Source organism: Leptonotus elevatus, chromosome 8, assembly GCF_054856555.1.
Source record: "Leptonotus elevatus isolate MCC_2025b chromosome 8, RoL_Lele_1.0, whole genome shotgun sequence".
Lineage (NCBI taxonomy): Eukaryota > Metazoa > Chordata > Actinopteri > Syngnathiformes > Syngnathidae > Leptonotus > Leptonotus elevatus.
The window spans coordinates 4,877,546-4,901,577 of NC_141246.1; the positions used below are offsets into that span (position 1 = coordinate 4,877,546).

At 41.2% G+C, this 24,032-nt stretch overlaps 1 protein-coding gene across 1 annotated transcript in view; it reads left to right on the plus strand.

The window, feature by feature from the left end:
• Positions 1 to 2,795: 2,795 nt before the first annotated feature.
• LOC147169334 (uncharacterized) overlaps positions 2,796 to 24,032 on the plus strand; it is a 126,793-nt gene continuing 105,556 nt past the window's right edge. Inside the window, exons 1-2 of the mRNA XM_086082409.1 lie at positions 2,796 to 2,818; positions 18,796 to 18,872. The gene's annotated coding sequence lies outside the window, so the exon portion shown is untranslated. The remainder of the gene's footprint in view (positions 2,819 to 18,795; positions 18,873 to 24,032) is intronic.

Here is a 24,032-nt window from a genome sequence, read left to right on the forward strand (position 1 = left end):
GGACCTGCCATGCTCTCTCTCACTCTCTCTCACTCTCACATGCACACACGCCCCAGTCATTAATTCCTGCTTTGCATCTCCACACCATGTAATATTTATGGGTCACCACAGCTTTGTATTCACAAATGGAAACGCCGGGAGAGTGAGAAAAAAAGGGGAGGAAAAAGACACGGATACCTCAATCAATCCCATAAATAAGGTTCACGCTGTCACGCCGCGGCTGCTTTACGCCCTCCCGCCAAAAGCTGCTACTGCTGCTGCTTAGGCAGCGTTCTTGTCTTTGACCTCTAAACAACTGTTTTGTATGAAGGAATGTCAGGCAAGCCTTTGAGGTGGAAGTCGCGCTTTAAAACTGAGCGACAGTGCGGGAGAGCTCAAGGCTAAAGTGAGAGGAACGAGAATGGAAGCGGCACAATTTGAGGCTGGGAAAAAGTGCATCAGTCAGGAAAAGATGTGACAGTGTAGTGAGTGACCTAATATATATGTATAGATAGAAACAACAAAAAAATAAAACCACACATGCTAGCATTTTGCAATACGGTGGCCTAGTGTTAAACACCTCACAGATAAGACGTTCTCGGTTCGAATCCGGGCTCGAGTTTGCACGTTTTCCTCCTGCTTGCCTTGGTTTTTTCCAGTGTACCAATCCCTCTGTTTACATTAAACGAACCCGTTTCTTCCAAACTCATCACATGTACTTTATAAAATGAACCTACAGCTGTCACTTTCTGTAAACGTAAAAATCAGGATTACAGAGGATTACAATTCAATAATATTCAGCAAAAACTCAAATGAGCTTGAAATCAGAATACTTCCTATTTTCACTCTTCTTCTTTCACATCCGAACCGTCTCAGATTATAACAAGTGTGCCGCCATCTAGTGACTGACAGTGGAATTGCACCCAAAATAAACAAGAGACATAATAAAATGGAGTTACAAACTGTACAAAAAAATTCCACAAAAGTACACGGAACTAATGATGGTGGGGTTTACTGTATATGCCAGTGTTGTTACCTTAGCAACGCCTATCAGAGCGCAAACGTTGCAGCAGGCTCACATGCACAAAATATAATGCTCACAGGCATTTGATCTTCATCCTCTGCGAGGAACGACTAATATTACTGACTTACTGAGGAGACGAGAGAACAGCTGCTTTTTCAGTATAGTAATCGGTATGCCTCTTAAACTGGTTTGAATGGTTGTCCATCTCTATACAGATTGACTAGCAATCAGTCCAGCGTGTAGTGCGCCGATCAATTCGAAAAATATTCTCAATATTCGTCACTGCCGCACATACTGGATGGTAACTGCTCGTTTGTGTCAGTTTATCCTCCAAATCCCAATCGAAGGTACGGCAAATAAACAGTGGTGTCACAACAGAGCCCTGAGGAACTCCCGGGCGAGCTCCTCCCCCTCGGACTCCCGTAGAGATTTGAGACTTTCCGAGCTCTAATCCACTCCCCGAATGTGCTGAGCATCCAGCCTCTGCCAGGACCCGGCGTGTCACCAGAGTGCTCCCCCGGGAGCGCCGTCAGCCAATGACAACAAAGTAGCCAGATGTCTGATGCTGGCAACGTCCCAGCAGCGAGCGAACCTGCCGCGGGCCGCACATCAAAGCTACCTGAGAGTTTACTCCCGGGCGCAAAAAAAAAAACTGCCTTGCTTACTCTACACTTCCCATTAATAACAATCTGGGAGAATTTGTATTTCTAATTAACTCCTTTCTTTCGGCGGCTGCTGTAGGACGTCGACAACAGGAAGTCGGATGCAGTGGCGGCGGCTTTGAAGGAGCAGCATCAGCTTTAAACACCTCCTGACTTTGCCCCCTCGTAAACAAACAAACATGGGAGGCGTCAGCAGATTTTCGTTTAATCAGGACTTTTTCCACATCTCCAAAGCTTTTTGTGCCTTGACCTGATTTTAAAGTTGAAACAAAAAAGGCTAAAATAACATATATTTGGAAAAAATATAATAAATTAAAGACAGTTTGATTGTTGTTTAAAACGCAAAAAGTAAAAAAAAGTTTAAAAAAACACAATAAAATGCAAGTTACACACAAAAAAAAGACAGTTTGAAATAAAATTTACAAATTGTTTTTATTTGAGCATTTGAACACAATTCTTAAATTACAATACTACTAAATTACTATTGTACTACTATTACTACAATAAAGCATATACAAAACACAATTTTCATATATTTTGAATTAAACTAATTTATAAATTCGATTGTACAGTATATATATATATATATACTGTACAATCAAATTTGTACATTTATATTATATATAATTCAAAGACGATTCGATCCTTGAAAACAAGACTTTTCTGTCAAATACAACTGCTTTCCAAGCCGGACCCCGGCGGCACGGGCGGGCATTAGGGGGCCAGGCCCGTCCTCTTGCCAATCTGTAACTTCTTCCTATTTATCATGTAAACTTGCGTTGCTTCTGTTTCACGTAAAGCATGGTTTGCCAACCAACCATATACTTCCTTTCAAGTTTGGCTTTGATTGACAGCTAAAGCGAGCCAATGGCAATCGGGGGGGGGGGGGGGGGTGTCAAATGCGCGTTCTTTAACACAAATCTACTTCCGGGTTAGCCAGCGCGCGCTCGCCCGCCGGCCGATTGACCGCTTACGTCATATTTATGGAGCAAACGGTGTCTGCCGCTGCCGCTGCCGCTGCCTTTTTGTGGATTAAAAAAAAAAAAAAGTGATGCAAAGCGACGTGTTGTAAAGGGAGCCACCAAACGTCAAACATCGATCTAGGCTGACATCGCTGGAATTCCTGTGATTCCTCACGTTACAACGTTCACAAGTGAGTGGGAAACTTTTATTTTAACCAGTCAAGCCCCACACATATGGACAAAATTGTCGAACAACACACACGCGCTTAAACAGACCCACAAACACGACAACAACAACTTCTATCGCAGGATAAAATGATTTATCACACTGCAGTACAGTATGAGTTCAAGTCAGTTTTTTTATTTTATTGTTTTCACTGAACCCATATAATATCGTCCTCGTATCATCAGTCTTGCAGTCGGGGCAAGTGAAATCAAATAACACAAAATAAAATTAATTAATATTATAAGTAGGTAGGTATACAAGTAAATAAAAGTAATATTAATGCATTAATATCATCTCGAGGCTGGATTTTGTTTTACCTGTCTTTACTGCATGCCAGATTTTTTTATTTATTCCATGTACAACACTTTAAATGGAGCGATGTTTGTTTTTAAAGTGCTTTACAAATGAAGTTGAAATTGAGTTGAGTATTCTGCATTTATAGTCCTCTTCATGTCATAAAGAAAACACACAGCCGTACAGCGCCTGTTAATGCGGTCTAGCTCACCTTTCACTGTATAACCCTCATTTGTTTTGCCGCCATTTTTGTGTGGGTTCGGCCTGGTTTTCACCCCCCCCCCCACCTTCTTTAGACCTCCCCACCTTCTTTATACCTCCCCATTAACTCCAGCTTATGTTCTGTTTCACACACAAATATTGAGTGTTAAAGCGCCCACTTTGAACAGTTAGTTACACTCCTAATTTTTCATCTCATCCCACATTCCAGTGCACTTAGAAGTCACGGCACAATGGACGGATGATATGCATTTGTGCTGTATTGTATTAATTATTAAGTGGGGAAAGTGTTGCTTCATGCACCCCGCCCCCCTCCCTCCTCCCCCAACCCCACTCCACTCTCAAATTATGTATATTACCTTTCCTGGTGCACAGTTCACTCTAATGCTCATTTGCATTGCTCTTTTTGAGCGCGCCGTTTCTTTAAGTTCATAGTTAGCGCTGCCCTTCATCGCATCCCCCGGGGTGACCTTTTCCTCCCTTTTTATGTGTGAGTCTACTCGGCCGATTAAAAAGATCAATTTCAACGTATGTTTTCGTCACGTGTCCGTCGTACGTATTGTCCGTACGCGATGCATCCCGACATGTTTTAGAGTCGCTAAAAGACGGGATTTTCTCTCCCTCGGTGAGATTTCCTCGACTCCAGCCGGCACCGAGACTGTTATTAATGTGTGCTGAATAATTGAACAGGGTAAAATTACCATGCTCTTTTTGAAAAGAAAAAAAAAAGATTTTTTTTCTTTTTTTGCCCGCACAATTAAATAGCATTATAGTGATTTTTACTTGAGTGAGAATTATGACTGCTTTCCGTCTTTGTGATGAACCCTCGGAGACTTTCTACTGTTCTCTGCTTGGCGGAGGTTGTGCGCTTATACAGTGGATATAAAAAGTCTACACCCCCCTGTCTACATGACAGTTTTTGTGTTATAATAAAAGACAATTAAGATTTATTTCAAAACTTTCCACCATTTATGTGACCTATAAATAAACCAACCAGGTTGCTAACTTGTTATATGCTAAATATTAGCATCCAACTGCTAGCATGTTAGCATTTTGTCAATTCTTAATAAAACCGTTATCGATTCAGTACCTTAAAGCTTCCGCTTCTATTTTACTGTGAAAAGCTGGATGTTCTCTGCGTTCAACCAGACATCTGTGAAAAGTGTTCTCAATCACCCAAGCACTTCATTCGACGGTGTTAAACTCGCTAGCCTTGTCAATCTTAGGTGAGCTTAGCAATTAGCATGGATTGTAGCTTATTCGAAGCCATGCACGATGGTTACTGACTTACGAGTGACTGTAACATGTTTAGGAGCACAAGCCAGCCGAGTCTTGTTGCTAGCTAGCTGGTGTGGCGTAGGTAGCACCTAGCTACACGAGCCTTAACCGCCAACTGGCGTGTTGCGCCACTTAAAGACGCGTGTCTCCAGGCCAGCGAAGCTTTTTGGGACCATCTCGGTGTTTGATTCTCAGTTTCAGCAAAATGCTAATTTTGCCTCGCAAACTGCAATGCGAAACTGCTTATATCGAGGCTTTTGCTAGCATACTACCTGTTTTTATTTTTCCTGTTCTCATTTGAATTACTACCCGACTGCTGGGCAAAATGTATTAATCTGCCAAAACGATTTCTGCATTCGGGTTGCTCCAATGCAATGCCTGATGTTAGCCTCCAAACTTTTAGCATGTTAGCATTAAACAATTCTCCTAGAGGTCTCAGAAGATGAAGTTTCTTCTCGAGTGTCTTGTTTTGTTGTCGCTGCTACGCTGCGCCTTTTGTTGTCGTGTCTCCGGGCATAAGCAGTGTGTCATAGCTGCATGGCTTTTATTTTATTTTATGTATTTTTGGCTTATTATAACAAAAAACCCAAGTGTCTCATGAGATTTAGAAGGCCGAGCTCGGCACCATGGGACTCACAGTGCAAAAGATCACAGACCTCAGTTAATGCCACAGGGAAGAAGGACCAGGACCCCCCCCCCCTCCCCCAACAATCCCTTGTTCCATCTTGTCCTCAAAGCTGATGTGTAAGGCGAGGAGATGCTTCCTATACTCAGGAATACGAGTCAGCCTGCTTTGCAACGTCTCACCATATGTTAGCGTATCCACGACAGATCTGTCCCAAACAACAAAGATGGCTGCTTCCAATACTGTAAATAATTTTTTTGTTGTTCTGGTTCATCACACCACATTTTGACCTCCAGCAAACCTTCCATCATATTGTCCTTTATTTATAAAAAATAAAGGAATGTTTTATATTCAAAACATTTCATACATTTGACCAAATAAGTTCATGCAGCGCCATATCTACACCTTCTTCCAATGCAGCATTTCTGTGTGTTGGACAGCTGTTAGCATGTTAGCATTGCAAAACAACCTAGCATGTTTCTTCATCCTAATCTGCAGGAAGATCACGATTTGTCTTTGCAGTCTCTTTATTTATTTGTTTGTTTGTTTGTGTGTGTATTATTATTATTATTATTATTATTATTATTATTATTATTATTGTTGTTGTTGTTATTATATTAAAGTTAACATTTTTTTAATCCTCAGTCTGCAATAAACTCATGATTTCCCTTGACGCTATTGACTTTTTAAAAATTAATTTATTTTATATTTCATTTAAATTGATTGTTTTTTAAGTAATTTAATATTTATTATTTTTTATTTTATTCACCTTTAATATAGTTTTTTATTAATGATGATTGACTCAAAATATGATTCTTTATTCCTTTCTTTCTTTTTTCTTTCTTTCTTTAATTCTTTCTTTTGTTCTTATCCTGCGATGATGTAATCATTTTCCTTGGCTATGTTTTCTTCAATTAACATTTAATTTTATTATATATTATTTTAACATATTTTCCCTATAACACTTTCGGTCATCCCTTGAAATAAGATCATTTCCCTTCAAATTGTCTCCTTAAGCCAATTTCAATTTGATGGAGTTAATTATCTATTTTGTATTTTTAAATATTATTGTAATTAATCACAATTGTTTATTTATTTTTTCAAATTTAACCAACATTTCAACTTAAGCAATCATTCTTCTGTGCATCTTTCATCAACATCAAGGGCAGCACGCACCATTAGAGCCTCTCCACAAGTTGACCCGCTCACCGCGCAGCCGCTTCCGCCTCTCCAATGACCTCCACGAGTTGTGGTGCAGGCGGGCGGGTAGCTGGGAAGTGTGCGAGGGGTGGGGGGTGGGGGGTTTCCCCTCACCTAATATGCTGTCTGGCCGCGGGGCCTGTGGGAGCGCGCTTGGATTATTATGTTAATGCGCGTGCCTCCTGCCCTCTGCTCGGTCCCAGCTGGCCCGGCTGTCGTTAGGAAGTGCTTTGCTCTGACAGAGGAGTAATATGCTCCGTGATTGAGGGGGGCCAAAAGATCGAGCTCCACAAGAGCCGCCGATAAGCATATGATAAAAGTGCCATTGTGTGCCCATGCCTCAGACACACGGCGGATTACTGAGCAATTCCTATGGATTTCGCCAATGCATATGGATGAGGGTTTTTGTCACGCGGCCCCCCCGTTTAATTGCCCATAGCATTACGGCTCGGCTTTATTGTACTTTTATTGCGTGGACTCTTTCATTATGTTTCCACCGCAGTCGACCCGTAAATATGACAACCGTACTACAGTACAAAATTCAAGATTCAGTTATCATTTAAGAGGAGCAACAGGGTGAAAGTTAGGCATTCAATTTAAGCCTATTTGTTTACGTCTGACTTTGCAAAAGTCCTATCCGTCCATCCGTCCATCCATCCGTCCATCCATCCATCCATCCATCCATCATCTATACGCTTATCCAGGATGGTGCCGCAAGGCAGAAGCTTGAGCAGGGAAGCCCAGACTTCCAACTCCCCAGCCACTTTGTCTAGCTAAATTCCTATCACCATAAATGGTAGAGTCGCTGTTACAGAAGCGCATTGCATTCATTTGGGGGGTGGGGGTCGGAATAGTTTTTTTCAGAATGTTTTTCTGTTTTTTGTTGTTGTTGTTGTTGTTGTTTTTGGTGGTGGGAGGAGGTTAATTATTTTGGGAATAATATATATATTATAATATATATATTGTGTGCTGTTTTTTGGAATAACTTTTTTTATGTTTTTCTGATTTTTTTTTGATTTTTTTGATTTTTTTCTGAATATTTTTTTTCTGTTTCATTTTTCCAGAATAATAATTGAAGTTTTAAAGTTCATTTCAAACATACAGTCAATTTATTTATATATATATACACACACACACGAGTCAATAATACCAACAAAACAAAAACCCATATAATATTCCAAGTGAAAACATGAACTGCTAGTCTAAAAAGGAGTAGGAAGAAGTCACAACAAAATGAGCAGTAAAGCCTACAATGTGCAGAAAGTGTAAAAATAAAATAAAAATAATAATAATAGTAAATAAACTGTCAAATTCTATTTTTAATTTAAAAAAAAAACAGAACATTTGTTTCAAAAGTTTTTAAGTGAATTTTCATCTATTGTTGAAAGCTGCAGAGTAAGAACTCGTAGTGAAAAAAAGTGTTATGAACACAGTTTACAGAGGCTTTCATTTCCCCTTTTTTGTAGCCGTCCTCTTTCTTTCTTTGCCTTCACCTCAAAAGCAGCTCTCTGACGTTTTTAGTTTGCTATTTACCCTCCAATTAGGAGGAGAGGCCCTCCGCTTCCCTCACGAGAGCGAAGAAAGCGTCACAAAAGACTCCTCGTCGTAATCCGGCCAGACGTGAAAGCCAGACAAGAGTGAGTTGATGGAGATGCAATTGAACTTGATTAAAACCCAAACAAAACACACCAGCCGTGGGCCTGCCGAATGGAGGGGAGGGGGAGGGTGCTAACACAAAGCTAGCAGCACGTTCCTGAGGACTGGAGATGAAAAACGTGAGAGGAAGAGAGCGTTTGTGTTTGCCTGACATATTTGCACAATTACGCGCAGGAGGCAAAGCATTGCAAGTGGCGCTCTTTGCCCAAGTTGTTGTTTTGTCATATGAAATAGGTGCAAATATCATCCTCTCAACAAATACGCTTCTTTGACCCTCCCATGGTGTCCCACAACGCAAATGGCAGCTCCAGGAAATAACCTAAACGTACAAGAGCAAAATATAACCCTTTGGGTTTCAATCTGGGCTCTGCGGTGTATTCAAGTCGAAAAGTGATGAGGCCTACTTGGATTGACTCCAATTCACTCCCATGTAAATGTCACTTTTTATGGACTCCCCCAGAGGATGTTTGCTCCTTGTTGTTCACTCAGGGCGTCGCCATCGTCTTGATAAAATAAACGCCCCCTGTAAAAGGCGTCCCAGGCCGCTCTAATGAGGCGAGAGGGTGAAACAATGCGGTGAGATGATTCTGTCAAGCAGGTGACAGAACCCCCCCAGCCCCGCCTCCCCCCACAATTCTACCTTCCCTCTTCTCCCCTCCTTCCTGTGCAGGCCGGGGGTGTAAATATGCCAGCTCTGCCGTTTTCAGCAGCGCTTACACTCCCAGTTCAAACAATATCTCGGGGAGATAACTGTGACAGCTCGGCAAAATTCCCAACAAAATCTCTGCAGCAACCAGGAATAGCTCTGATAAGCGCCTTCATCCACACATGATAGCATAAGCTGTTGTTCTTATTTTTATGTATTTTTTTCCTGAAACTTGTGCCACTCGCAGGTTCTTGCTTCTTCACACGTGATGATGGAGAGTTCGCAAGGTCGTTATCCAAATTTTTTGCATTTCGCTATTGTCACGCTGCTCTGTATTACATATTAATTAGCGCAGGCAAAGGTAAAGCGTTAATTCATTGATTAATCACCCAAAAATGCCGCATTAATGATGTATTAAAGCAACACTAAGGAACTTTCAGTTTATGTTGATTATGGCGGTGCCATATGAATAAAAGCGGTAATGTTATGCCTGAAGGAAGACCATATTTCCCATGAGGACAAGCACATTGGGTCGTTGTTGAGCTCACGCCAGCGAGTGAAAGCCGGGCCATTATTGATCCTTGATTGTCCTTTTACCCGAGTAAGCTTCCCTTTTTCTTTTTTGTCTCCTCAGACAAAAAAATTCTGTTGTTTTGCAGCTTCTGCCAGGAAAGCAGTAATCCTGCGTCAACATTCAAATTGACTTCCGTCTTTGTAACAAATGCGTAAAAGAGGAAGTGACGTATATGCCATAAAGCAGTCAGCACATTTGTAGTTTTTTTTTTGTGGCAATGTTGCTACCATCCTCCTCAAAGTTGCTTCGTGCCAGTAAAAATGATACAGACCCCCTCAGGCCATGGAAAAGGTACCATTCAACTAGTTTTAAGTCGATGTTTCATCAGAAAAGTTATGAAAATATTTTATGAAAGTTGAAAAGTTCCTTAATGCTACTTTAACGCAGATTAATCACACGTAATTTTGACCACAGATGACCTTTTAGCTTGACAGCCGATGTTTAATAATAACACATAAGAGGTGCTCTTCAAATTTGGCGGGCAAAAATGTTGATAAAAAGCCTTTTTAATTATTTAAATAATCATGATGAATCAAAATTCTAAAATGTGATTAATCTGATTAAAAATTGTTATCGTTTGACAGCTCTAATATAAATGCATCGTCAGACATTTATGAATTCAAGTGAAACCCTGTCAGATATGAAGAGACACACTTTAAGCACATTTTTAGCTCATTAAAACTCAAAACGCTTTTAAAAGTATTCCCTCGTGCTTGTTCTCACTCTCACTCAAGAAATGGAAGATAATCAGATAACATCACTTTGCGCTCGTGCCCAGTAAAGCAATTTTTAGCCACCCCCCATCGTTTTATTCATTGCCATTGACGGCTATAGACGCCAAAGATCTACTTTTACTGGGTGAGCAGTGAATGAGTTAATGGAACAAATGAACAACCATAAGTCAAAATGTCACTTTTTTTCTGGTTTTAGGGTTATTTTTCAGTGTTTTGGAATCATATTTTTCGCTCAAACACTTACTTGCAAATCCTGTACAGTCAGTTAAAGTCTGACGTCTGTCAACAGACGCATCACCAGACAGCTACCATCATGGGGCATTTCCCTTCAGTCACTTGCATTCAGGTCAGATGTGGTTGCATAACATTCCGCTTTGGATCATTGTCCATCCGCACTGTGAAGCGCCGGCCAATGAGTTCTGAGGCTTTTGGCTGAAGCCGAGCACATAATGTTGGTCAAAACACTTCAGAATTCATCCTGCAGTCACATTATAAATAAGTAGAAGAGATTGGCAGCCGTACATGCCCACCTGGCCATGGCATCTCTTGGTGTAGTGAATTTGAAGCTGTCGAATCAGGAAGCAGCCATTTCTGCTCTGTGTGGACGTCCATTTGAGTTGGTGGTCACTCACATATGCCTTTTAAAGTTGCGTAGTTGCAGGCACTGTGTGCGCGCGTGCGTCGGCATCAGTAGTCTTCTCTCTGCCCCTCATCCCTCGTATCTGACTGACTATGAATAATTGACCCCGTATTCCGGGCACTGGCTCATTACTTGGGGAAGTGTCCACCCGGTTTTGTAAAGGCTTGGAGCGCCCGCCCTCCCGCTTCGGTTTCCTCCCTCCACCCGTCCTTCATCTTTAATGGCCTGCGCTATGATCCAGCCTCTCCAGCCGTCCGCGCTTCATCCGGCAGAACCGTCCGCTTGCCAGGAAGGACTACTTTAAGGATTCTCCTGTGCATTGGAAGAGTTTTTTTTTCTTTCTGGGTGGGAGGCAGGGGCTATCAAAGACGTGAAGGCGGGAGAGTGAAATGTGACAAGCAGGAGAAAGTTCACTGGCGAGGAGTTTGCAGACACTCGCTCCAACTAGAGGAACACGCGTGTTAGGTTGAGGACATTTTTGATGTGGAAGTCCTTCCGTAAGAAAAGTAGCACCAGGCAGAGGCATAACTACAACGATCCTCGGTAGAGCCTGCACTTCTTTACCTTATCCAGCCACCTGTTAGCCCATTTGAAATATGTTGCTAACCAAAACAGCAGCACAAACCGAAGCATGTAACTGGTCCCAGATGAGATCCATCAGCCAGTCTACCCTTCTCACAAACAAAAGATAACCATGAAGCTTTTTTGAAGTCTGTTGCTAACCAAAACAGCAGCACCACCTGAAACATGTAACCCACCTCAGTTGAGATCATCCAACCAGCCTTCTATCGATCGAGTTAACGGTGGAGCCCATCTGAATTCTGTTGCTAGCCAAAACAGCAGCACCAACTCTAAACTGCCTTAAATGAACTCTATCTATCTATCTATCTATCTACCCTGTTGTTTCATTAACGAGGGCGAGCTTCATGCTGACATGCAATGTGAAACGTAATAGGCATGCTAACATAATTTAGCATTGCTGTTGCAGTACCAAATAAATAACATTAACGACTACCATTTAAGTGTAAAAAGAGGCTAATCATTCAACAAGTCCACAACAAAATCTATCCATCGATGCTAAACTAAGACGCTAAAATATGCTATGCATAACTAGGCTGTGCTAGCTTTAATCATTTTTTTTTTATTTATCTAAAATTGGCAGTATTCAATGTAGATGCAGTACAGATTTTAGTGTTTAATCACTTCCTATATGACAAATATCAATCAATTAATTAAAATAAGCTAAGCTAATTTATGCTATGCTATCAACGTTTGCCTAAGTTTGGCAGTACTGTATTAAAAGTAGATACAAGTCGGCATTTGGTGTTTATTCCCTATATATATATATCCAAGTTTGTCTAAATTGGGGAGTTTTAGATACAAGGGCAGTTTTTGGCATTGGCTATTCAGAATTCACTCTCTATATTAAAATGTAGCTTTGTGTTTTAGTTAGCATACCCTGAACAGGAGCCTTCTTGTGACAATAGAGCGTAAGCATCCATCAACATCACATAATGGCCACCGTCAAGAGTGAAAACACATGGAAAGAAGATGCCCCTCTTTATTAGCTGTCATCATTCTCCGGGAATATATGTGCAAATAAATGGCCGGCACCACACGGGGCACAAATGCGTCCCCCGGTGACGGTGGAGAAGAGAAGCGTAGACAAAGTGGGTGTGAGACTTAACAGGGCGCGAGAGGGGAGGGGTATGTTCGGGGCTCTCCGAGATGAAAAATCATCCCGGGCGCAAATGCAGATATGGCCTCGGCCGCCCGTGTCAGTCGTCATTCGTCACTGTCGGCGAGGCCGCCTCTCATTAAGTGGCGCAGCTCCGGCCGCAACTTAATTTCCTTAAGAGGAGCAGACACCTGATTCAATTGTCAGCCCATTACGCACTTGTTTTGCGCCTGGCCCACAGGCCTCTCACGCGACCCGACAGGAATACACCGCGGCTATATTAAATGTGGCCGACATAATTCCCAGACACATGATTCATGTCTCGCCCACAGCGTCCATCGCTCACTGGACGGGGCTCCCGCCGCTCGCAGGGGTCTTGTGGCGTCATCGCCTTATTGGTCCAGCTTGTTCTCACCGTCATAAAGCGTAGGGTGTGTGAATTTGTTGGGAAGGGAAATTTCTGGTAAAGGTCCAGAATCTTTGCTTGGGGTCAGGAAATATTCCAAGTAGGATTTTTGTATAAGGAAATAACTGAAAATATAAGGGTCAGAAATATAGTACTTCCTTTGTCATTTATAAAGGAAACCCAGAATTTCAAGAAAAAAAACCTAAACTTTCCAGATTTTTTTTTAAGACAAAATCAAGGCCAAACTGTCCAGAAACCTCTCGCCACATTGGAAAAAAAATGGAGGCTCATATACAGATTTTAATATGAGAACGAAGTTACCTACACGTGGACTTGGAAATGTTCGATGTGTACAAATATTTCGTCAGGCACTTGTGGTATTGTAAGTTGGTAACATTTTTAATAAAGATTAAAGTGAAAAAAAATATGAAGAATTAAAAGATGGCTATGTTATTGTGTAGGATTTGAAAGAATAAGCTGTCAATTGGCAGAATGCAAAATGGCGCCAGCCATTGGCGACAAATGATCACTCTGATTGTCTGTTAACTAGCGAGATAGAAGTAGACTACCTATGAGAGTGCAATGTTGGTATACGTGTGCATTTGATTTCATGAAACCCCGACTGTGGCTGGTATGATAAACAATCAATGTCCTACTCACCATCACCCTTTGCAACAACATTTGAACATTTCAGATTTGTGCTTCTTTTGCCCTGTCAAATTGTTGACTATTGACACTTCAAAAGGTCCCTCGCCACTCGTTCCGTTTGTTATGATGTCGCTACACAGCATCAGTTATTGCCAAAAGCACTTTTGAAAAACCCCTCCCGACGCCGCTTGTCTCGTCTTTTGGAGGATCACACGACGTAAGATGTTCCCCTTTTGTCCATTTGACGGCCGGTCTCCGCAGTTTACCTTTCAGCCTCACCTGTCAGTCAAGCGGTTGCCGTTGGAGACGGTTTGCCAGTCGATTTAACTGATCGCCGCTGTAATTTTTCTGTCATAACTTTTATGGCGATTGATGCCAAAAAGACTCACGGGTTCGTTTATCCACCACTTTGGTTAAGCAATAGACTTGCGTTGTCATCAGCTTGACAACAAGACGTTGCAGCCTCCCGACATTCTTGATCTTCAATATTTTTATTTTGGTCACTTGACAACACTTACACCTCACTTTAAAAATCTTTCTGCTGCCTATTTTTTTGTTACTATTTCCAAGCTATTTCCTGTCTTGCTGTTTCCTCTCTTTTTAATCCATCTGTTCCGGTGGAGAAGCCCCCCCCCCTCCCCCCACACCTCCACCCAACCACCATCACTCCACCCAGCTCGTCCTCTCCCTCTCCAGGAGCATCAAAAGGAGGAGGACCCACACAGGGTGTTTGAAGAGCCCACCGAGGCTCCCCGATGGGTGGTGAAGCGGCAGATGCTGGAAAGCGTGGCGGCTCTATGGCGGCGCGAGCAGCAGCCTTCTCATCTGCTTTTGTAGCCCCGGCGTGCCGGCGTCCCTGGCAGCAAACACGAATCTATTGTCGCCTGTCGGATTCCGGCGCTTTGCGGAATCTCCCGCTCCCCGCTTCGGCTTTCGCCATCGTCGTGGCGGCAGCTGCGGCCGCCGCCATGCTGACTCTGTGGCCTTTAAGCTCCCTTGGTGTGTGACTCAACACCTGCTCGTTGCTTCGCGCGACAACAGCCTCGATGTCAGATTTCCGCACTAGATTCTGAAAGTGAATTATTCTCCTCGCCGGCTGTTTTGCACAATTGTTCGCTTAAGACTTGTGACGGTTCGAAGAAGGCCCTTTTCTGCTCCCAGTGCTGGAAGAAAGTCTCATTTAGGCATGTTTGGATGAGTCTGGTGTGGAAGAACCCAGTCAAACAACAGTAGTCAGGTTTCCATCCAATTGTTTCAAATTTTTTAAGCAAATTTACTGGAAATGCGTTTCCATCTGTTTTTCCTTTTGCGAATATTGAGAGGGGACTCCGCCGCTGTGGGTGGCGGTATACACCATAGATGTGTGATCCACCAGTAATTTAAAAGAAGAAGAAGACCAGGAAGTGACTGCGCCATGCGATGACGTCGTATGAGTTTTCTTTTGTCATTCTTGATAAACCGTAGCGTTTCTTTGCTTTTTTCCATCTAAAATAGCATTAATATTCTCTTCTCTAATTAATTCCAAAGAGATTTCCGCCATTGCTTTGTGACTACAAACGTACGTGTGACGTAATATCCGGTCAAAACGTGTGACGTGTATTCGGTCTTGCCAGCGGTTATTCGCAAAACCTGTTTCCATAGCCAAAATTTGCATTTTCCTTTTTACCATACGCTTGAAAATCCACCCCCTCTAAATGTTTTTTTTTTTGAGGCCCTTTTTCGAATTTCTGGCGTTTCCATTCAGTTTTATTTTGGCATTTCTTGAAAATTAAAATCAAAATGGGTGGTTGGAAACCCAACTAGTGATATTCTGCCTGACGAATATTATTCCGGATAAATTAAAAACCACACCAACACGTTTGTAGAAATTCTACTTTGTCTTCACTCAAATCTTCACTTGTCCTAATATGTTTTTTTTTTTTGTCCACATCTATTGATGGTCTTCATTGATGATCATGCATGATCTTTTATTATAATAATTCCAGAAAAGTAACAAGAATCCGTCAAGAATATTGAAGGGAGTCCCTCAAAGAAATATGTAATACAGTCGATCCATTCAAACCTCTTGCATCACAAATTTTCTTCCGGATAAAATTAATTAGAATAATTTTCACAAATTTTCTCAAATCTTGAATGTCCATCCAAAGTAACAACCAGCCAGAAAAAAATATTGAGTGGAGTCCCTCAGAGCGGTGTGCTGGATCCATTCATTTTCTATAAAGATCACATAAATGCACTCGCAAATCTTGTAGAAACTGGGCATGATTCAAGTATCATAGTTTATAAAGTCATGCTTTCCAAACCAGGAAAACTTAATTTCATTAGTTGTCAATTGCAATACCGCGATACCATGCAATAATTCTGCTCATGGTTATCATCACCGTCAGAATCTTTCAGCCTACTGACAAATGCCTTGTGGAACCACTTCCTGCCAGAGGAATCTTCAAAACATGTGTGCGTATAATGTACATGACTTCAAATGATGATGGCGCTAACATCCATCCAATCCAATCAGTCAGAAGAATTTTGAGTGGAGTTCCTCAAGGGAATGTACTAGATCCATTTGTTTTCGACAAATACTGTAGAACTCTCCTTGTTATGATTTCCCCTGAATTTCAGAATTTGGGTAGTTTTACTTTCTTTTAGCGTCATTCACATCTGTTTGAACTTGTATGCCAGTTGCAAGTGTGAAAATGTTGCTTCGTCTACTTTGGTTTTGTGATGGTGACAGTTTGATCCCAGGAAGGATGAATTCAATTTGCATTATTTGCGACGGGTTTTGCTTTGGAGGTTCTGCTGGTGTTCAGTGTTTCCCTTTTATATTTTGCGCTGTTTGCTTTTATAATTCAGCATTACAACTCAACAGCATATTTCATTAAACAAATATTTAAAATGCACAAATCTTAATATTGTACGTTTGTGTGTGTGTGTGCGTGTGTGTGTGGGCCGCCTGTTCGATCCCCCTCAAGTCGCCATCCAATAGGGACCCCAGTGAAAGTCTCTACACATGTAATCCTTGTCGATGAATTTCGGCATTTTTTTTTTTTTTTACATTATTAATGAATATTTCAGTAGTTATTGCAGCGAGCTTCTCATGTGCCTCCTCGCTGCTCCCAACGCTCATAAGCGAAGCGCTCCTCTAATGATTTAATTAATAGCATTGTGTCCGCTCATGAAACGCTTCTATTTAATCAGCAAAATGGAGGGAAGTGAGATCAGGGAGGAAGGAAGGAGGGTGGGAGGGGCTTGACTGTCATCGCTTTCCTCGCTAAGCCACTAGTAAGCCCTGGGACAGCTGCATTTAATTGAGACTTAATAAATAAATGTGGTTAGAGTAATCCCTGGATCCTGTCCCTCAGAGCTGTGCTTGTGAGTGTGTGTGTGAGTGGCAAAAAAAAAAAAAAAGAAGTATTAGATAATGGTTTATTTACTTAAGACATCACAACTTGCAACTATTGCAACATCGTCTATTCTGGCGCGATAGCTCCCATATAGATACCATTTCTTTTAAGATATTGATATAGCAAACAAAAAATCAATATCACATGACAAAATGTCCCTGGAAGCTCGATTTCTAAAGCAAATTATCCAAATAATAAAATATTGATGCCACATTAAAATTGCTGACTTCTTGTTCAGTTTCGGGCTCCAGACTTTTTTGGGCATTTTTTTAATTATTATTATTATTATTTTTTTTTTTTTAAGAGCTCAGTATTGTTCATTCGGTAATGTCATCATCATTGCTTTTTTATTTTTTATTTTTATTTTTATTTTTTTAATATATATATATATATATATATATATATATATATATATATATATATATATATATATATATATATATTTTGTATGTGGGTGAGTATGTGTTTTTTGTTTTTGATGTGTCGGGGTTAATTTTTCATGACGTAACAATTGTTTGTGATTCCAAGATGACCCTCCCTAGTGCCCTTTTCACACTGCAATTGGTTTTCTTAGGGTAGTTTTTGAATATTTTCCAAATTGAGTTATGGCACCGCAACAGTAAGCGCACACCTTAACACTGTGTGTCCATTGTTGCACCCGCGCGACACATACACAATGAATGGGTTTGACCATAATTGCAGTATGAAAAGGCCGAAAGCCCGAAGACTTTGTATGCGGCATTTTGTGCATTTGTCTGCTCTATGAGACGTGCAATTTCTCCTATTCCTGGAAAAACAATTCTTGGTATTTTCTATCAGTGTTGTTTTTGGCAGTCATTTTATTTTGGACAAAAATGCTTATTAGTTTTAGTCTGGTTTTATTGTTTTATTTTTATCATGCACTAAAACACATCATTGTTAGTGCCTGTGATTGTCCCATTAAAATTAATGGGAAGCACGGACATTTTCTTAGCATTGACGTAAGCGCGTAGCTCAAAGGAGCATGTTGTATTTTACCATTCATATCTATGGCTGTTTTTTTTTTTTTTTACTCAGGCACTCGTCATGTACATTTATTTGAACATGCTGTTTTTGGTATAGTACATGGATTTTTTTTAAAGCCCTTTTCTATGTCATCTAATTGTAATGAAGGCTGTTTTGTTTTGTTTGTTTTTTTAGGATTTGAAATAGTACAAAATATTTTTGTCCTTGGATTGGCTTTTTTTGTAGGCCACACACAATCAAATAAAATCAGCTCCAATGGAGGACCCCTTCCCAAATTATTACATTAAATCGAGGTTACACTGTATTATTAGAATTTAAATAATTATTTTTGATCCGTTTTTTGCTGAATTGAGAGCTGTACCAAAAAAAAGTGCTTGCCATTTTTCACACTATGTGCACCACTACATCTACGGTCAAGTGTCATCAGTTAAATCTACTTTCACACACACGCACACACACACCCCCACACGCTCACATTAGGCTGAATGAAAGGAGTTTAGAGTGTATTTAGCTAAGTCAGGGCAGCCCGCGGTCCGTCAGCCATCATTTATTGATGATGGCCCTTTGGAAAACGCGCCGTAAAGAAAAAAAAAGAGACAGAGGAATAAGAAAAAGAAGAAGCCTAATGAAATGATCAACGTTGCTGAATTAATGATGAATGGGAATAAGAAAAGGGTGGGGGTTAGGGAGTGGGGGTGGGGGGGGGGGGTTCTATGTGGAGTCAAGAGTGGAGCGTTGCTTCATTAGCCATGCAGTCTCATCACGTCCTCTTCTGGACGAGATTCCAACACTGGCGGGGGAAAAAAAACCCATCAGGACCTGCTATTGGATCCCATTACTTTTTGTTTTGCATTTACACCAATTAAAGAAGACAATTCGACTTGATCACACCTTCTTTTTTTTTTTACACCCCCCTTCCTTACTTCCTTTCTTTCTAGTGTCTCCCATGAGCGATTCCATGCTCATGCAAATGAAGAGGACCGAGCTCACAGTTTCGTCGTCGGGGTCTCATTAGGTAAGCAAAGGCCAGGCGATGATTAATCTTGCCCAGGAAAATATCTGGAGGGTCGAACCCGATTTCCCGCACCTGATTAAAGCTGGCGGCTCCTTTTTGGTCACTGGAACTTCCTCTTCTTCTTCTCGTTCGGGTTTCGCCTGGATTATCATGGAAGATTGTTGGATGCACAACTTAAAAATATATATAATTTCAGAATATGATTGATGTGAATTTTTTTTTAGGCTGATGCCGATATTGATATTTGGCGAAAAAAAAATTAAAAAATTGGATTAGTCATTCACTGCCGTTTTTTTAACTGGAATGGGTGGGGAAGCGTCTGATGCTGCACCACTGTAAATTTCAAACTTGGAAACAACTTTATTGATACACAACCACCAGTAGATGGCATCGATGCCCATTTTAGATGAGATCAGCACAGTTTGTGAGTCCTTTTCGCCTTTTATCAACTTTATAAAATAATGTAAAAAGGCCAAATTAAACTTGTTTTTCCTGGTGTAAGGAGAGAATCTATTCTTTCATTTGATATATCCGGTGTATATATAATCATTGAATATAATACCATGTGGGTCTTGAAAATGTCAAAATGCTCTAAAATGGCTGACAGTGATTGACCTCCTTCAAAATCAACAAGATTGTTGTGCAGAAAATGTTAAAATCCTCCAAACGCTATCGGGTTGTTGCACCAAAACAAGACTGTACATTAGCAACAGGGCCATTGCACAAAAACTAAATTAAAAATGTATAAGGTAACTGCCCCCAAAACAACAGAAATACCAACAGAAGTCCTTGTTTTGCTTCCACATAATTCCGTTTATGGGATTTCTATTCTATTTTGTACCTTTTGCATCCAAAAGAAATTACTTTAATTACATTTTACGATAGAATATATAAAATATAAAATATTGTATAGTATAGTAAATATAGAATATATTGACTCACATCACAAATGCCTTGGTGGAGGTCTGCATTTAGCATTTCAAATGACTTCGCTAGTGACTCAGGAAACGGATGACACTGCACAACAGTCGGCAAAAACAACACGGAGTCCCCTTGACGTGATAATCCCATCTGAAAGGGGGATTCAATTATTTAATGGTGACACAACCGAGTGTCATTAAAGCAAATTGTCAAGCGCGGTCACAGGTGCCAGTCAGTCCCCCGAACCGACCCCGCCACCCTCCCTCTTCTTTCCCCTGTCCTGAATTGATCCTCATCCAAATTAGGTGCGTCCTCGAAGGGCTCCGTCAATACATTGACTCCTTTTATGAGGGTCATCAAACAGCCATTAGCGAGACATTGGGGGGGAGGTTTGAGGGGGGGTTGTTAAGGAAGGGACTGCCCAGGGTGACTGATGAGCCAAGGGTGGGGTTGGGAAGCTCAGCTGAGGGCGCAGGGGACCCGAGAGGAGAGGTCGGTTATTGAGTGGCGAGGTCATTAGTTAAGCAAATCCAAGCTAATTTGCGGCGGAACGGGGCCGCTAATATCTAATTATAACCATTTGAATACCACCCTGTCTATGAGGAAAATATGGCGCTTCCGTAAACAAATGCAGTGCAGCTCAGCTTTTGATTAGCAGATGTCGTGGCTAGTGATATACTTTTGTAAGTACATCAAATCAAACCAAAGCACCAGCAAACACCGTGTTTTTATAGCAGCATAATTCTCGCTTGCCTGTCCTGTTGATTTGGGGGGCGGGGGGGTCTATTGGTGTTGCACTTTCCTAAAAAGAAGACAAACAATATTGATGTTGCACCATCCAAAAAAGAAGACAAACTAGTTATTCATTTTGTTCTGTTTTCTGAAAAGAAGACAAACTATTGCCATTACCTTCTCCCAAAAAGAAAGCAAACTGGATAGTTAGCCTCAGTGTTGGACTTTCCCAAAAAGAAGACAAACTATTGGCATTTTCCTAATAAGAAAATACTGCTTTATACTGTATTATTAAATTAGCGTCTTTATATTTTGTTGTATGCATTTATATGAGGTACTTTTGAGTCCTTTAATCACTGGAGATGCACTGTTAGTAGTTTGCCATTTTTTATGTTTGATTCTAAATTTGATCCTCCAAACCATGATTATTGCCTCAATTGTTACACCCCTAATAAATGTATACTATGGATGGATGTATTCTCCTCTTGATAATATAATATAATTGTCTCTGTATCCGATTATTATTGATTTTCACAGCTATGTTAATGACCGGCTAATTTGCAAAGATCAATCATGATTAACCACAGTCGTAAATTGTGCCTGTCCAGTGGTGAAATTGGGGGTGGGGGGGGGGGGGGTAGATGAGCCAGTTTCGCCAACATAAAATTGGAAATTGAAATGTTTAACCATTGCATGAACATTTTGAAGAATTCATTTGAAAGGAATCCCGTTGATTTTAAGTTTCCTCGGGCCCCAAAACAGAGGCCTGAGGTTTGATAACTGCGTCTACTTGATCGTCCCCTTCGTAAAAACATTCCCTCCAAAAACAACCAACCAACAACAAAACGCCTATGAAACAAACGAGGGGAAAAAAAGAACAAAACAATTCTGATATACCAACAATAGACAGACTAAAGAAAATGCCTTGGAGTATTCCCCACGGTAGCTCCCAGGTATTACCGAGCAACCCTTTTGAAAGGCAACGGCAACACGGCGGGGGTGTAAACAACCTGTCAGACACTTGTCAACAGTTCACACTTTCTCAATTACGTCTCAGCCGCGCATCCCCGGCCTGATTAACATGCGGCGTTTTAAGTCTAATTGTTGCGGAAAACAGTGTTTTATGTTGCCGCAGTGGTAATAGGCGACGATAGATGCATAAAATTAGCATACATTTCCCCGGACCCGGAGAATATGCGATCGTTGCGCCACAGAGAATTGCTCTAAGTTAGAAGAAGTTAATTTCATTATCTCCTCCTCCTCTTCCTCCACCTCCTCCTCGTCGTTTAAAAGCCTCGCCACTTTGCAATAATTGCAAAACAGAATAAAAGATTAGCCCGGGACGGCATGACGGGCGTTAATAAAGTGTGATGGAATGTGTGCGTTCCAGACCGGGAACCAATTACGGCAGCCAATCTCCGGCAGAGGGAGGAAGGGGCGGGGGGGGGGGTGCGGGGTGAAGAAACTCATTGATGGTGCCGCCGGTTCAATCGCTTCGAGGGAACCATTGGGGAGCTAGCTAGCTAATTGTAGCACGCTAATTGTCAGACCTTACCTCAGAAGGGACCTGACCAATTTAAGTCAAAATGGGAGCTAATTGTTTATAATCGTGGTTAAAGAGCAGCACTGCGAGATACTGATATTGCGCTTCCCTAAAAAGAAGGCAAACTACTAGGAGCAATCAGTGAGCTGTTACCTAGCAGGCTAACTGTAGCAGACTAATTGTCAAACCTTAAAAGGGAGGCCACTTGACCAGTTTTGGCCCAGTAGTTGGACTAATTGTTTGATGTTTATTATCGTGGTTGTAGGGCAGCATTGCGTCATGCTGCACTTCCCTAAAAAGAAGACAACATGTTGGGAGCAATCACTGCGCTGCTAGCTAGCGGGTTGACTGTAGCAAGCTAATTGTTAAAAGGGGAAGCCATTTGACCAGTTTTGGCCCGATAATGGGACTATTATCGTGGTTTTTCACAGTGCTATCATCCTGAGGTGTGTATCGAACTAAAATTTTAGCTGCTTGAAAGTGGCTAATCTTCAAACAGCCTTCCTTGCAAGTTACTGAGAAACCGTTATTACAGTATGCAAATTAGATGAATTGTGCCATCGCAATTTTGGCTTACAAGACGCATTTTTAGACATCTCACAAAGATGCCACAAGTTGGAAGTAAAGCACAACAAAAAATAGTATTTACTTTTTGCAATACCACTTAAAAAATAATACTTTACTAGTACCAATTTAATGACCAACATTAAAATACATTTGTGTACTAGTAGGCCCAACTATTCATCAAAAATGAGGTTTTATTATTTAAAAAAAATAAAGTATTTAGTTTGAACATTAATGCTACATTAAATAGGAAAATAAAAAAAAAGTTTACTTAATTCAATTAAAATGTATTGCACTTAAAAGCAAAATGTAAATTAAATGCAAATAAATATTTGAAAATGACAGTTCTAAAAGATTAAATGCAAAGTCAAATACAACTGAACTGTACCTAACAAGTGTACTGCACAAAAAATAATAATAATAATTGGGCCCCCCTAATTTTAAAGTGTATTAAATGAACATTTTACCTAAACATCGACAGTTGTAAAAGTATAAATGCAAATGTGTTTTACTTACTGAACTGCACCTAACAATTTACCTTATCTTAATGCACAGTTAAGACATTTAATTCAGTGATTCTTTTGCTTACCACTAGAGGGAACCAGTGCGCCACTCTTTGAGAACCAGTGGTCTAAATGAAATTCCTCAACTGACTTCAACATAGTGGCACCAAAGTCCTACTTTTATTACTTGGGCCTGACCACAAAAACGGAATTTGCGAATGCCAATCTGTGAATATGTACACTGTACAAGAAATGTAATAGTTCATTTTCCATAATGTAAGTCATCAGACAAGTAGCCTGCAATGGGATGTTTACATCCCCTCTTGGCTTAATTGGACCTGATGACACATGCAAGTAGGTTAGAAAGGTAGAACGTGGCACACACAAGCATAGCAATGTAGCCTCATCAAAAACAATGCGGTGGCTCCTTTGTTGTCAAACTCTTCATAGCGTCATTGCATATTCATGGGGGTTGTATTTAAGCCATTTCTGCTGGCATAAGCATGCAAGCGCAGCGGCTCGCCTGTCACTCCCCTCGCCGCTCTTTGCCACTTAACCTACCTTTTTTGTTTGAGAGCATGGCATTTCATATTCTTGGCGCCGAGCGGCGGGGAACCTCAGTGACGGTTTAATGGCGGCGGCGGCTCACGGGCCCGCGGATGCGCTAAGCAGCGTGATTTGCAGTTACTGGGGGAGTGGCGGCGACGAGCGACGCTTGCAGTCGGAGCAGCTGATGTGGCGTCTTGCTGCCAGATATTGAAAGCATTTCTCTCAAGCGTCAAAGGCGCTCCGGAATGGGGAGATGGTATGCGGCTCAATCGGAATCGCAAGATACTCAGGTGGAAAGATTGACGCTATTAAATGTTTGGCTTTCGCGCGGTTAGGTAGAATTGCAAG